The sequence below is a fragment of the Hesperophylax consimilis genome, chromosome 20 (assembly GCF_061612785.1).
Source record: "Hesperophylax consimilis isolate HC1 chromosome 20, BYU_Hcon_1.0, whole genome shotgun sequence".
In the NCBI taxonomy this organism is placed as follows: domain Eukaryota; kingdom Metazoa; phylum Arthropoda; class Insecta; order Trichoptera; family Limnephilidae; genus Hesperophylax; species Hesperophylax consimilis.
In genome coordinates, this window is record NC_142855.1 from 19323009 (window position 1) to 19338112 (window position 15104).

The following is a 15104-nucleotide window of genomic DNA, read 5'->3' on the forward strand; positions in this document are numbered from 1 at the left end:
TGTTAACATAATATTAGTAGGTACTTATGTTTAGCATAATATTAGTATGTTATCATAATATTAGTACGTTATCATAATATCAGAATGTTACCATAATATTAGTATGTTAACACAATATCAGTATGTTAACATGATATTATTATGTTAACATCATATTAATATGTTAACATAATATAAGTATGTTATCATAATATTAGTATGTTAACTTAATATTAGTGTGTTAACATACCTAATATTAGTATGTTAACATAATATTAGTATGTTAACATAATATTAGTATGTTAACATAAGTATGTTATCATAATATTAGTATGTTTACATAATATTAGTGTGTTAACATAATATTAGTATGTTAACATAATATTAGTATGTTGTCAAAATATTAGTATGTTAACATAATATTAGTATGTTAACGTAATATTGGTATGTTAACATAATATTAGAATGTTGTCAAAATATTAGGATGTTAACATAATATTAGTATGTTAACGTAATATTAGTATGTTAACATAATATTAGTATGTTTTCAAAAAAATAGTATGTTAACATAATATTAGTATGTTTTCAAAATATTAGTACGTTAACATAATATTAGTATGTTTTCAAAATATTTGTATGTTAACATAATATTAGTATGTCAACGTAATATTAGTATGATTAATGTTTCGTGTTCGTTTAAAAAAAAAATATATTTTTTGTATTAAATGTACTTTTGTATTAATAAATAAATATGTGGTCACCCTACATCCATCCTGTCAACGAATATATATGAACAACCTTGATATCAAGAACTCGCTTTGTTCACAATTTATCAAATTATTACATACTGCGCTCACTGATTCAGTTGGTGTCGAGAATTTATATCGAAAACATCTCCGGCAAAATCCATGGCTGATTATATTATAGTATTTCATTTGATTACATAATAAAAATACTTCCATTTAGATTCTGTGTTATTTGTTTGTGTAAATTGTGTGCATTCATAGGTGAGTTGACATAAACCTGTTTCTCTAGCTATGAAACTCTCTAACAATGAGTTATAAGCCAAAAGTTATAAGTTATATTAATAAATTAAGTTGTAGCGCCAAATTATAAAATCATTTTTATTATCAGTATTATTCTCAGGCTTCAGTGATATTATGTCAGAAAGTGTTATTATTTCCGCTTTGCAATAAAATATAAATAAATGGAATATTTTTGAACGTATCCGAAAACTGAAAACTGTTTTGGAAAGGTGATGAAATACGTTTTCATATTTTGTTAAATGAAATAAACATATATTTATTTTAAATATTAAAATTTTTAATACAAACATAAACAAACAATTAAATTGGCTCACTTTACGTTTTTTGAACCAACAATTACTGGTAAATAAAAAATGTATAAAAACACACACTTATTTTATTAGACAAATGTATTAATAAACCTCGCTTTAATTTTTTATCGTTTCATATAAAAATATATTTTTTTAAGATCGATCGAAACCTTTGGTCTGAAAAAGGAGCAATAGTAATTCTTCTGTGGTAATTTTTTTGATTTGAATATAAAGCGTATTTTTTTCTTTCTAACACCGTTAAGATCATATTTCTCACCACGACATTAAGGGAGATACAGCGATTTCTGTTGCTCCCAAAAGCGATTAAATGGTTGAGAAGGTACAACTATAAATATCATGAAATCAACTAGAAATGTTGTTGGCAGAGTTGACAGTTGCGTCTGGTTCCCAATAAGTCGTCATGGATTCAATTCCTCAGTCTCTTAATTGTCTTTTTTCTTTTATGTTCAGTAAAAATGATTATTATTCAATTTATAAAAACAGTTTCTTTATTAATAACGTCTGCTGTGTAATTATTAGTATTACGCGTGACTAGTGATGTGTAAATTCCCGGGAATTTATTTCTGGGGAATATTCCCTGGATGGGGAATTTTGGGAATTTTGATTTTAACAACATAATACCTCAAAAAGAATAATATTTATTGAATAAAAAATAAAATATACACACATATGGTACATATAGAGCAGGATAGATCCATAAAAACTATTCCCATATATATAGGAATAGGATCCAAGAGAAAAATAACAAAAAAACACCGATCAAAATTATTTTAAAGTGAGTAGTATCTCTATATAATTGTATTCTGTACAGTATTAGTAGCCTATATACACTTTATGCTAGTAAACGGTACATATAAAAAATCAATTGTATAAAACTGTAAAAATGACACAACTTCACAGATCGTTACTGTTCATCTGATGATACCGATTGGACACTGACACTATCAACTTCGCTTCCACTTTCACATATTCTTCTTCTTCATCCGACCCGGACGAAGTTGTTGCCGACTCAGGATTATCTACGTTTTCTTCTTCCTCAGCACAGTCAATTGGATGTTTGCGTTTGCGAGTACCAGATAGGTTTGAAACGTTATGATGCGAAGCAATCTGCTCATCCGTCGAAGAAAGGGTTTTCTTGGGAGCAACTTGAGAGCCTCTTTCAGAGGAAAGAAGTTTCCAATTGTGTGCCACAAATGTTATTTTCCCTGCTCTTTGAGTTGTTAGACGATTCCTCCGTGTTGTATGAATGCGACTAAACGTGCTAAAAGATCTCTCAGTGGCTGCTGAAGTAATGGGAGCAGTCAATATTCTTATGGCAATCTGTGACAATCAGAACATCCGCAAATCCCCTTCCACCAGGTCACTGGCGTGATTTTATCGACACACTTCCATAGGAATGCCTTGCTCCATGATTCTTCTTTAGCCCTATAATTGGCTAAATCAACTTGCACTATCAACAGTCTCCATATGACTTGCTACTTGGTCAATGAATTCGAATGCTTCAAGTTGCTGTGCGTGACTTAGCAGATGTCCTTGGGAACCTGGATCTAGTAGGGCAGCAGCCAGATGTATTGGAGCAATAGCAATTTTTTTGCGCTGCGCCGCCTTTTCCAGTATTTGCTTCTCTTCGGCATGTGACAGTAGAGACGCTGGAAGAGTTTTACTTAGACTGCTCTCAATATCCTCAAAAGCATACAATGCTTTGTGTGTTAGTGGATCGTCTCCCTCTAGCTGTGTAATCCAGGAAACAATCGGTCGCAGAACATCGGCTAATGATGTCACTCTTGTCTAGTAAACATCATCGTCCAACAGGCTGTTCTTCGTTTACTGCAAATGTTTGCAGGCTTACTTTAAATTTCCTCATGTTGTCAAGGCAATTTAAATAACTGCTGTAGTATCCTGTAGATTCACCTTAAAAGGGACTTGGGTTCAGGATTGATTATAATACGTAAGGCTGGTTGAATATTTACAGAGATCGTTTATTGCTTGTTAACTGTGAGACTACAGAATACCGAATGGCAATACAGACTACCGCCGAAGTGCTCCCCGCACCTCGCGGCCCGTAGGTAGGTAACGAGTACCACAACTGCCCCAGCGTGTTTTGACAGGAAGATGTAGAGTCGAATTCAATTTCTTTGCTGTATTTATTTCAGTTAGTAATGCGCTCAGTATTTGTGATTGACGGATGGTCTTAACGATACTAACAACCCTTTGAATGAAGACGTTTGCTGATTTGGTAGAAAGAATGTCATTCACCAATAGGTGCATTGTATGAGCTATGCACCCAAGGGGTACAATGTGCGGATATATTCATTTTGTAAAAGCTTTCTTCATATTGGCCGCATTGTCTCCTATCACAACTAAAAATTTATTGGGGCCAAACTTTTCCAAAATCTTTTTCATTTCCTGGCACAAATACTCGGATGTGTGTCGATTGTCTTTTGTATTGACGAAGTCAACGAAAATTGGTTTTGGAGTGTTCACCACACAGTTCAGTATTCCTTCATTTCTTAAATTGTCCCTAGATCAGGGGATGTCGTCTTAGATAACTGCACTCAATAAAGCATCCAAGAGAAGTGCAGAAACCATTTTTATTAAAAATAAAATAAATTCCCCGTTTTCGGGAATTTATTTCAGGTCGGGAAATATTCCCCGGGGAATATTTCCGGGTCTACATCACTACGCGTGACAGCTGTTTCGCCTTCTGAAGGCATTATCAAACTACACAGCAGAACTTGTCTAGGTATAAATAAACTCTTTTTTTAATGAATTGAATAATGCTATATTGTATTTACAATATATAGTAATAGCATTATTCAATTCATTACAGTTGTACAAATTAAGCTTGATTACAATAAATAAATCCTCCATCGTTGCACAAGCGACTTCGTTATTTATTTCTATAACCGCAGCACTTTTAGACACAGATTATACAAATTACACTTTGTTTCAACAATTACTACAAGAAACCACTATTTTCATTTATAAAATAGGTTATTGTGTTCTTAGTTTGGGTTCTCAAGTGTCACTTTGTACAAAAAATTCCAAAATGGCGTTTTATAAGGTAAATTTTGAACATTAAATTTAAATGGAATTATTATTCATCTTTTAACATCTAAATCGTTGTTTCTTGTAGTAATTAAAGGGACACAAGTCTCTAATAATAAGGAAGTTGAGTGAAAAATATTTTGACTTATAAAAAATATGTTCATGTAGATCAAAAAATATCGATTCTAAATATATAAATATATTTCTATATTATTATTCTTACAATTAGTTAAACGTTCTTGAAAAAGCATTCAATAGCAATATACTGTATACGCTCCACGATTGGTCGAAAGAATTCTGTCGTCACATGTGTCGTGACTTGTACGTACAACGGAACACCTATGGTGCATCTCTTTCTATTACATGAGAGATGGTCGATTTAGATGAGAGAGGTGTATAGGCCAAAGGTTTATTTGGGTTTGTCAAATATATGTACGTATTTGTTATTATTATTATATGAAATGGATTTCTAAAGATACATATTCGTATAGTGCTTTATAATAATATGTTGTTTATTGCATAACTTAGATGTTTTTATTATTATACATGTCACAAAGCATGTGATACACTTCAGGCCGCCGGCCGCTCAGAAAAGTCTCACAGTGAACTGGGCTGTAAACCGTTATTTTACTTTTGGTCTTTACTTTTCTGCGCGGTGGTCCTGAATTCGCGCGGGGAACGTCAACAAGTAGCGACGGCGATACCGTACAAGTACCGTATCGGGCGTGAAAAGCAAATATTCTAACTTAAAATATTAATTTAACTATGAAATCTTAATCAATTTTCTTTTTTTTTAATAACATCAATTATAATAGACGGTTAACATTGGTAAAAAAATTACTGGAATTCCTTGTTGAAGAATTAAATTTTTTTCCATACATAATGCTTAAGCGACGTGGTTTTCACAGTTCTAATGACGTCACACTACACCCCGCCTGTTACCGCTCGGATTCCGCTCGTTTTGGCGGGCTTAATAAAATTTAAACTTTGAGAATTAATTTAACTATGAAAACAAACTTTAAAAAAAAAAAAAAAAATACCAGTATTTAAGTTTGAATGCGAACATTGATAAAAAAAAATAAAAAAAATGGACTCAACTTCCTTATTGGGGTTTGCTCTAAGCTCACATTTTAAATATTTAGAATGTAAGTTATTTAGTACATTTAAAATATTTTATGTTAAACGGTTTGAAAATTGTATAAAACGTTTTTCGACTATAAAATTAGCGAAATTATTTTTTATAGACGGTGAATTAGTAACTTCTTGAGAGATTAGAATCATCTGAGATTTTAGTAATACGTTCGTTAGGGACGGAAATATCGTGTTTCTAAGCCTGCCAGGGCAAATTCGACCGTAGATCCTTCCATATACAGGCTGCGCGCTGTACATTGTTTTTACACGACTTCATCACAAGCCATTAAGATTTTAAATGAAAAAAAAACAAAAGAAAGATGCAGATGTGTTTCTTTTGAATTACACGAACGATTGTAAAACCGATAAAGTTAATCTATGAAGTCATTTGAATATAGTCAGGGTTACTGCTCCGGACTACATAGTGGAGTTTGAAGGTCAATGTATAGAAGAGGGCAAGTTGAAGTTCATGTTATGCTACATATACAGGTTTTCCAATAAGAGGTGTTATTTTGATATTCAATCGTAAAAGATCAATGGTTTCGTTGCTTGTGTGGCACGTAGCGCCGTCTCGTTGAAAGTAAACGCCGCACAGTGGGCTGAAAATCGCCTTTCATAGACATAGAGACTTGAATTTTCAAGGGTATTTTTTTTGGCTAGAAATGGATTCTGCTGATCATTACTATGCTATAAAATGTCGTACGAAGCAATTGCGTGTACAAATGAAGGAGTTATAATTTTTTTAAGAAAAATTTGTATGGCGCTGACATTAAAAATGAGGCTATCTCTGGAATCATAAGGTTGGCCGTTCTATCTTTACACACAGATAATATTACTATTTATTTGTATTTTTTTGACATACTTCATATTGTGGCGCAAGGTGCGATTTTTTTTTTTTAAATCCTAAAGTTGAAAAAAAATCTTTTTTTTGTTGATGAATCATTTTAATGCTTAAATGCTTTACATATGAGTATACTTTGTCTAGTTTACAATATTTTATTTACACTGCAAGCCAAGACACTGTGCACAGTGGGCTGAAAATCGCCTTTCATAGACATAGAGACTTGAATTTTCAAGTGTATTTTTTTTGGCTAGAAATGGATTCTGCTGATCATTAATATGCTATAAAATTCTGTATGAAGGAATTGCGTGTACAAATGAAGGAGTCATCATTTTTTTAAGAAAAAATTGTATGGAACTGACATTAAAAATGAGGCTATCTCTGGAATCATAAGGTTGACCATTATATCCTTACACACAAATATACTGCTATTTATTTGTATTTTTTTGACATACTTCGTATTGTGGCGAAACTTGTGATTTTTAAAAAAAAAATTATCAAAGTTGAAAAAAAAACTTTTTTATGTTTAAGATTCATTTTAATGCTTAAATGCTTTACAAATGAGTATGCTTTGTCTAGTTTACAATATTTTATTTACACTGCAAGCCTAAAAGCATTCAAGCATTTAAATGAATCATCAACATTAAAAGGGGTTTTTTTCAACTTTGAGGATTTTTAAAAAAATAATCGCACCTTGCGCCACAATATGAAGTATGTCAAAAAAATACAAATAAATAGTAGTATTATCTGTGTGTAAGGATAGAACGGCCAACCTTATGATTCCAGAGATAGCCTCATTTTTAATGTCAGCGCCATACAAATTTTTCTTAAAAAAATTATAACTCCTTCATTTGTACACGCAATTGCTTCGTACGACATTTTATAGCATAGTAATGATCAGCAGAATCCATTTCTAGCAAAAAAAAATACCCTTGAAAATTCAAGTCTCTATGTCTATGAAAGGCGATTTTCAGCCCACTGTGCGTTGTCCAGATCAATACCATCCAATTCCGGCCATAAAAAATCATTAATCATCACTCCATAGGGATCCATTCACCGTAACTGTTGCTCCAGCCTCATTTTCGAAAAAGTAAGATCCATTGACTCCGCCGGACCATAAGCCGCACCAAACAGTCACACGTTGAGGATAGAGAGGCTTTTCAACAATAACTCTCCGAGCCCCAGATGCGACAATTTTGCTTGTTGACGAAGCCACCGAGGTGGAAATGGGCCTCATCACTCAAGATGATTTGCATTTGATTCACTTAAGTGAATTTTAATAATTTCAATGCGTTGTTGAAGCGTGTATCGTTCCATTTTTATTAATGGCGTAGTTTCTACTTGTCAAATGTCATAAAATGACAGCTTCAAAAGTAACATATACCGAAATAGCGGGATATTCAAAATAACACCTCTTATTGGAAAACCCTGTACATACGCGAGCCGAACTGACGAATTCATGACATAAATAACGTGGCAAACACAGATACCAACGAATTAAAAAAAAGGTTTTTTCTTAACCATTTAGCATAAAAAACAAGAAATGCAAATTATAATAAACACAACAACATTACTCGTTTAGTGGTAGCAATAAACGAAATAAAATTCGTAGTCATTACAGGAGACCAATACCTAAAGTGGCCCACAAACATAAACATACTCAAAGACAGAATGAGGAAGCTAACATTACCTTCTTTTTTTATGTGAAACTTCACAAGAGTCCCAACGGCTACCTACCGTCTGGAGCCAGTGAGACTATGTCATCACCTCTTGGGGTATGTTGCGAGGCTGAATGTAGTGGAGAGAGGAAGGAAATAGTGGAAAATTCCTCTTACCAATCTCTTTCCCTTCCTCACTACTACCTTCAGCCCACAACGTACCCCAATTGGGGATACCATAGTCTCACTGGCTCCAAGCAGTTGGGAACATTTGTGACTCTTGTGAAGTCACTGGTTAGCGACAAAATAATTGCAATGTCATCGTTCTGTTATAAGTTTTAATCTATTTATTTAAGTGAAAATAAATGACTGTTGCTAAAGAAAAATCTACAATAATAATAATTTTATAAATAACATTTTGATTGCAGTAATCAGAAGGTTTTAATCACGGATGTAAAAATACAGATAAAAAATACACAGGTCAACTTCGGCGTTCGAAGTATGGGCCACGCATATCGGATCATTGTCCGATGTAAGATATCTCGGACATCAGTCGGTTATGAGGAAGCTACAAGCCAAAAATGTGTATATTCTTGGTATACCTTATATTGTAGGTAATAGGCATTAAAATCGCTTGACAAACGGAGTCTAGAAACGTTCGATTTCAAGCAAAAAATTGGTTATTATTTATTTTGTAAATAATTTTATAAGAAAGCTAAAAATTTAATCAAGTGAAACTGTCACAGATAATCTTAGCTATAATACTGTATTTTTTTAAATTGTTTCCTTTACGCGTTCATACATTTCTATTGAAAAAAAATATTTTTTAGTAGTTTGCATTTATATTTTTTATTGACTAATTTATATATTTATTTGTATTCTAATCAAGCGAAGCGATAGGAAAACCTTCAATTTATCTAAAGCATATTTTTTGGTATTCATAATGTACACCAATTCGTTATAAAGATTAATCAAAATAGCGATTTAGCATTAAGCTTCGCCATAAAAGCGCTCACAAACTTTAAAATGGCGACAGGCACGCTGAGATATTGCATGACCCTTTTCAAAATATGGCAAGTCTCTTGTCGTAAGTTCTTTGCTTTGAGCCTCTGACATTTTGTGAACTTTATACATTGTAAGTAGGCCTGTTATAATAGATTTCATTTAAACAAAGCAAAAGTTACTACTTTTTTACACTTAGCAAACCCAAAAGTCACGTCTCAAAATGTTAATTACAACTTTGATTTAATCTTTTGTTTTAGGCTATCGAACTTATGTTTGTGTTTTGCATCTGTTGACTTTTTACATGTTTGTGAGTGATTTTGTCAACTTTCTTCCAATCTTTGTCGAATAGAGTTGCACTCAAGTGCAGGTGTAGACCGTAAATGATGGAAACATTGGCTAAATAAGGAGACAGCGCAACATGGCATAAAACTCCAAAAAATATCACTCTGAAAATATGTAAAAAATTATAAAATTTCAATTATACAATTTTTTAAAAGAAAAACAGTTATTATTAATTATAATATTATTATACTAGCTGTACCCCGCTACGCGTTGCTGTAGCTCAATCTGTCCGTGCAGACAGATAAACAGCAGCGCGTGTTACTTTTACGTCCAACAGATGGCACTGTTTAATCTTTATAACGAATCGGTGTATTTAAACATCTTTAAAAAAATACAGTAAGTATTATAGCTAAGATTATCTGTGACAGTTTCACTTAATTAATTTTTTGCTTTCTTATAAAATTATTTACAAAATAAATAAAAACCAGTTTTTTGCTAGAAATCGAATCTTTTCTAGACTCCTTTTGTCAAGTGATTTTAATGCCTATTACCTACAATATAAGGTATACCAAGAATATACACATTTTTGGCTTGTAGCTTCCTCTTAAGTATTATCAGCGCCTTGGCTGCTTGGCTTATTGGCGCCTTGGCAGGTCGGCGCCCGGAGCGGGCTGCTCCAATTACACCTGCCCTGGTTAAACCTGTAATTTTTAAAATATTAATTGTGTACATACTACAAAAAAATGAAGTAGGTAGGCAACTTATAATAGATTGTTGGCTGATTTAAAAAATGTGATTATTGCATATTTCTAATCTTGTTTGTTCAAACACTCCAATAACTTATTTAATCTAATCTATACATATAGGCGATGCACTACGTCGTGTAATATTTTAAATTGAGCCGCTATCAATAAAAACCCTTACGTAGATGGCGATAAGGTTTAAATTCCCGCTTAACACCATCCGCCTGTTTTGATTTATGCAAGAAAAAAACATGGCCAAAAAGTGCATTTTATTTTATTTTCTGGGTGTTCAGGCATAAATATTTTTTTTTTTTCGATCATTTTATAAATAACTTAATTTGCCACATTATACAATAAAATCATAAACGAAAATGGGTTCTTAAGTAGGAGATTAAAGCAGTTTTCATAGGCCTTATACATTATTTTTTTCTGGGCTTATAAAAAGACTAATCTAAAAAAATACTCGATTATTTCAAAGGCCAAGATGTATTCTACTCGCAGTATTTAATTAAAGCATCTGAAACATTTCTAGGCAACCAAATTTTCAAACCAAAAACACATGATTTTGCATTACTACGTAGTGCATCGCCTTAAGGCATTATCTCTGCACTGGAATGAGATATGTAGTCAAATGATAGTCGATATGAAGTAGTTTTTTAACAGTATAAATGTGGATTTAATGATATTACATAAATGGTAGAAAAAACGCAAATCGAATAATTATTTGTGGTAAATGTCTTGGAAGTAAATGTTTGAATAAGTCGAAGATAAAGTACTCAGTTGACAGCTACACTATAATTACATCCTTCCCCCTGACATAAAGCCAATAGAAAATTTGAATGATTACAAATCAAAAATAAAAATCTGGCTAAAAGAGATTAATGAAAAAACTCTGAAAGAAACATTAAAAACGAATAGAAAACTAATCAAACAGAAAAGCACAGGTAACCCTAAGAAATACAATTTACTATACCTACATGTATTTAATATTATATTTTGTATGTACAATGTTTAAATAGTCGCTATAATAAAAACAAAATCAAAAATAAATCACAACCTAAAGTTCCCTATCAAATCCGGGTACACTTCAGAAAGTCTTATAATAAAACAACGATGATTTACAGAGTGCAATTTAGTAATGGTTCACCTCAAGTGCATTTATCAGTAACATTATCTCGAAATGAAGCACTACTTGAACACAGGTGTGTCAAGAAACTCATAATACGATATCTATGTCGAAAGTAATCAAAAAATATTTCCATAATCGAAACGTGACTTGAAATGAATATAGTTTTGTGCACAGATCTGCATAGTCAGATACTTCCCTATCTCATTTCTTTTTTATGTGAATACCGCACAAAAGTCTCAATTGCTCTATGGCATCCTACATTCGGGGGCTTAGGAACAGGGGCCTAACTACAAAAACTGATATGTTGAGTTAAGGCCAATGCCATACGTAGTAATGCAAAATCTTGTGTTTTTGGTTTGAAAATTTGGTCGCCTAGAAATGTTTCAGATGCTTTAATTAAATACTGCGAGTAGAATACATCTTGGCCTTTGAAATAATCGAGTATTTTTTAGATTAGTCTTTTTATAAGCCCAGAAAAAAATAATGTATAAGGCCTATGATAACTGCTTTAAAGTTCAAAATCTCCTACTTACGAACCCATTTTCGGTTATGATTTTATTGTATAATGTAGCAAATTAAGTTATTTATAAAATGATCGAAAAAAAATTAAATATTTATGCCTGAACATCCACAAAATAAAATAAAAAGCACTTTTTTGGCCATGTTTTTTTCTTGCATAAATCAAAACAGGCGGATGGTGTTAAGCGGGAATTTAAACCTTATCGCCTAATCTACGTAAGAGTTGTTATTGATAGTGGCTCAATTTAAAACTACTCAATTTAAACCTTATCGCCTTATCTACGTAAGAGTTGTTATTGATAGTGGCTCAATTTAAAATATTACACGACGTGGTGCATCGCCTTAAGCTTGGTTTAGGTAATTCAATAATCATATTTATTATTTACACAAAGCTCTATCTCTTGCATACAGTTGTGTTTTGTAGATAGCCCCCTGTGATCCTAAACCGATTTTATTTGCCATTATTGTAAGGCTGGAAGGAGTGCGTCCATAATATCGCAAAATGCTATATCTTTAAATACTGCATTTTGCATTTGAAGCGCTCAATCGATTAATTCCATTCGTCGAATTACATCATATGAACTTAGTTTATTATTTTAGATTAGTTGACGTGTACCCGGTGTTTCTGGGGATATCCTTAGGAGATAGACTTATATCATCCAGGACTTTTCTGTAGGCCTTTTTAAGATATACAATTCCGTAGTACATTATTTTGATGTATCTCTTAAGGTTTAGCCAGCGTTAACAATGTAAGCGCCCGAAAATATATTTTTACGACTTTATTATAAAAAATCGATTTTTCTCTTTTTCTATAAATATAATATGCATGTATTGTATATTTAAACCTTCCAGGAGAAATTCTCTAAATGATAATGAAAACCCTATCAAAATTCGTTTCGTAGTTTAGAAGAACTAAGCGCACTAACAGACAGATGCGCATGGCGACTTTATTTTATAGTATTTAGAGATATTGTCTTATTATAAAAAGAAACCCGCGTTTCCCTACCCGCCTAATTTTCTTCACAATCAGCCACTGCCACCCACCGGTGGTTATGGTAGTAGATAGCCCTTGGTGTCACATCGAAAGTAAGAGAGTTTGCTGGGGTGGCCGAGCGTGGGTGACGAAAATGTGCTTTGTTATGGGAAGGTTGCGAATGCTTCAGATTATTTAAGAATGGACCCGCCGAATGTGTCAGTGAGTCTGAAAGGTTCCAGAAAGTTCATGAAGGTTCTAGAATACTCTAGCTAGAAGGTTCTAGAAGGTTCTAAACTGAGTGGCAGAGTGTGTCGGTGAGTCTAAAAGGTTCCGGAAAGTTCGAGAATGTATGAATGAGAAAGTTCTGGAAATAGCCAAATCAACGCGTGGCGCGGTACAGCTAGTAAAATAGGGTTTTCCAATTAGAGGTGTTATTTTGAATAGCCCGCTATTTCAGTAGATGTTACTGTTGAAGCTGTTATTTTTTAACATTTGACAAGAAGAAACTACGCCATTAATAAAAATGGAACGATACACGCTTCAACAACGCATTGAAATTATTAAAATTCACTTGAGTGAATCAAATGCAAATCATCTTGAGTGATGAGGCCCATTTCCACCTTGGTGGCTTCGTCAACAAGCAAAATTGTCGCATCTGGGGCTCGGAAAACCCAAGAATTATAGTTGGTAAGCCTCTCTATCTTCAACGTGTGACTATTTGTTGCGGTTTATGGTCCGGCAGAGTCATTGGACCTTACTTTTTCGAAAATGAGGCTGGAGCAACAGTTACGGTGAATGGATTGCGCTATCGAGAGATGATTAATGATTTTTTATGGCCGGAATTGGATGTTATTGATCTGAACAACGTTTAATTTCAACAAGATGGCGTTACGTGCCACACAAGCAACGAAACCATTGATCTTTTACGATTGAATATCAAAATAACACCTCTTATTGGAAAACCCTATAAATGTTTTTTTCTAGTAAAACAAGCAAGAGCATTATTAAATAATTTACCTGTACATACAAGAACAAAATAATGGAATGATTGCTTTGCGTTACTGGTTGTTTTTACAACTAACAAAGACATAATTACATTCAAACGTAAATGTTAGCAATAGACTGTTGTTTATTTTGTTATTTAAATAATATTAAATGGGATGTTATCAAGTGCAACCAATGTTGGATCTATCTATTCATGATTAGATTGGTCTAAGCTAGTTGTGTCATAATTATACATCATAACCATAGACATATGAATATTAGTAGACCTGCCCTAAGTGATTAAAAGCGTATTATCCCCACTCCCCATACCGGTTCCATTGAGCCGGCTGGGCTCGCATATGGCCTCAAGTGAAATTTGAAAACGTGACGTCATCATTCTTGTGCGAACTATGGTCGAGGCATCATCGGTTCATTTTACGAAATAAAACGGCAAAATGTTGACTTTTGCTATGAAAACTTGTAAAAATAGATGTGAAAAAGAGAATAAACCCAATTGTCGTATTACATTCCATAAGTAAGCATTATTTTACTTTATTTTAAGCTTATTCACACCGTATTATATGGATCAGTTTTAGAAACATATACTATCACATCACAATGTAGCGATTCTCAAGTGTGCTCATCGTTGTTTACTGGGGTAAGTAAATTATGAGACATTTGTAAAAGTGTCTTAACTAAATACTCTGAAACTAACTACGACTCTGAAAATAGAAGCTGCCTTACTTTGCCGAATTTGGACTTCGCAAATTAGTTCATAACGTGGCGAGTAATTTGCGCTCCCATGTAGAAATGTCTATTCATTCAAAAGCAGATTTTACTTTTAAGAACTAAATGGTGATATTATAATGCGAGATGCCTATTTACTGTCAGATTGATTTATTGACGAATCACAGTCAGCCTTACTCCCTTCGTTCTTCAACAGTTGATTTTACCCCTCGCCATTAGCTTCTCGTCTATTAATTCCTATGTCTGTGATCATAACATAATATTATAAGATTCTTTATTCTCAGAGCTGTTGTGCTCGGCCTCGACAAAGTGGGTAGAACCAATGATTACAGTCGAACACAGAGAGCAACTTGCGTGTAGTTTTAATTGGTTAATAACCTTGACTCCGATGGTGGGTCAGAATGTCAGGAATGAAACGATGTTTGCATAAATAATTATTATGTTGAGGCTAATTTCTTTAAATATTTTATCAAATATTAGTTGACGTGTGCCCTGTGTTATGTTTTGAATTCTAGTGTACCTACGTTTTAAAGTGAAAATAATTGCATTCTCCATTGTATATCTTCTTAATCCAGTGCATCGACTTTAATTCCGATGCAGAGATAACACAGTTCAGTCTTCCTCGGGCGTCCCCGACTTCTTCTGACATTTAAACAACTCTCTAAACACCCCTAGCACTAATAAGAACAAACTTAGAAATTTTGT

At 33.1% G+C, this 15104-nt stretch overlaps 1 protein-coding gene across 1 annotated transcript in view; it reads left to right on the forward strand.

Moving 5' to 3' along the window:
* Positions 1-842: 842 nt before the first annotated feature.
* LOC149414272 (UDP-glycosyltransferase UGT5-like) overlaps positions 843-15104 on the forward strand; it is a 32607-nt gene continuing 18345 nt past the window's right edge. Inside the window, exon 1 of the mRNA XM_089644251.1 lies at positions 843-986. The gene's annotated coding sequence lies outside the window, so the exon portion shown is untranslated. The remainder of the gene's footprint in view (positions 987-15104) is intronic.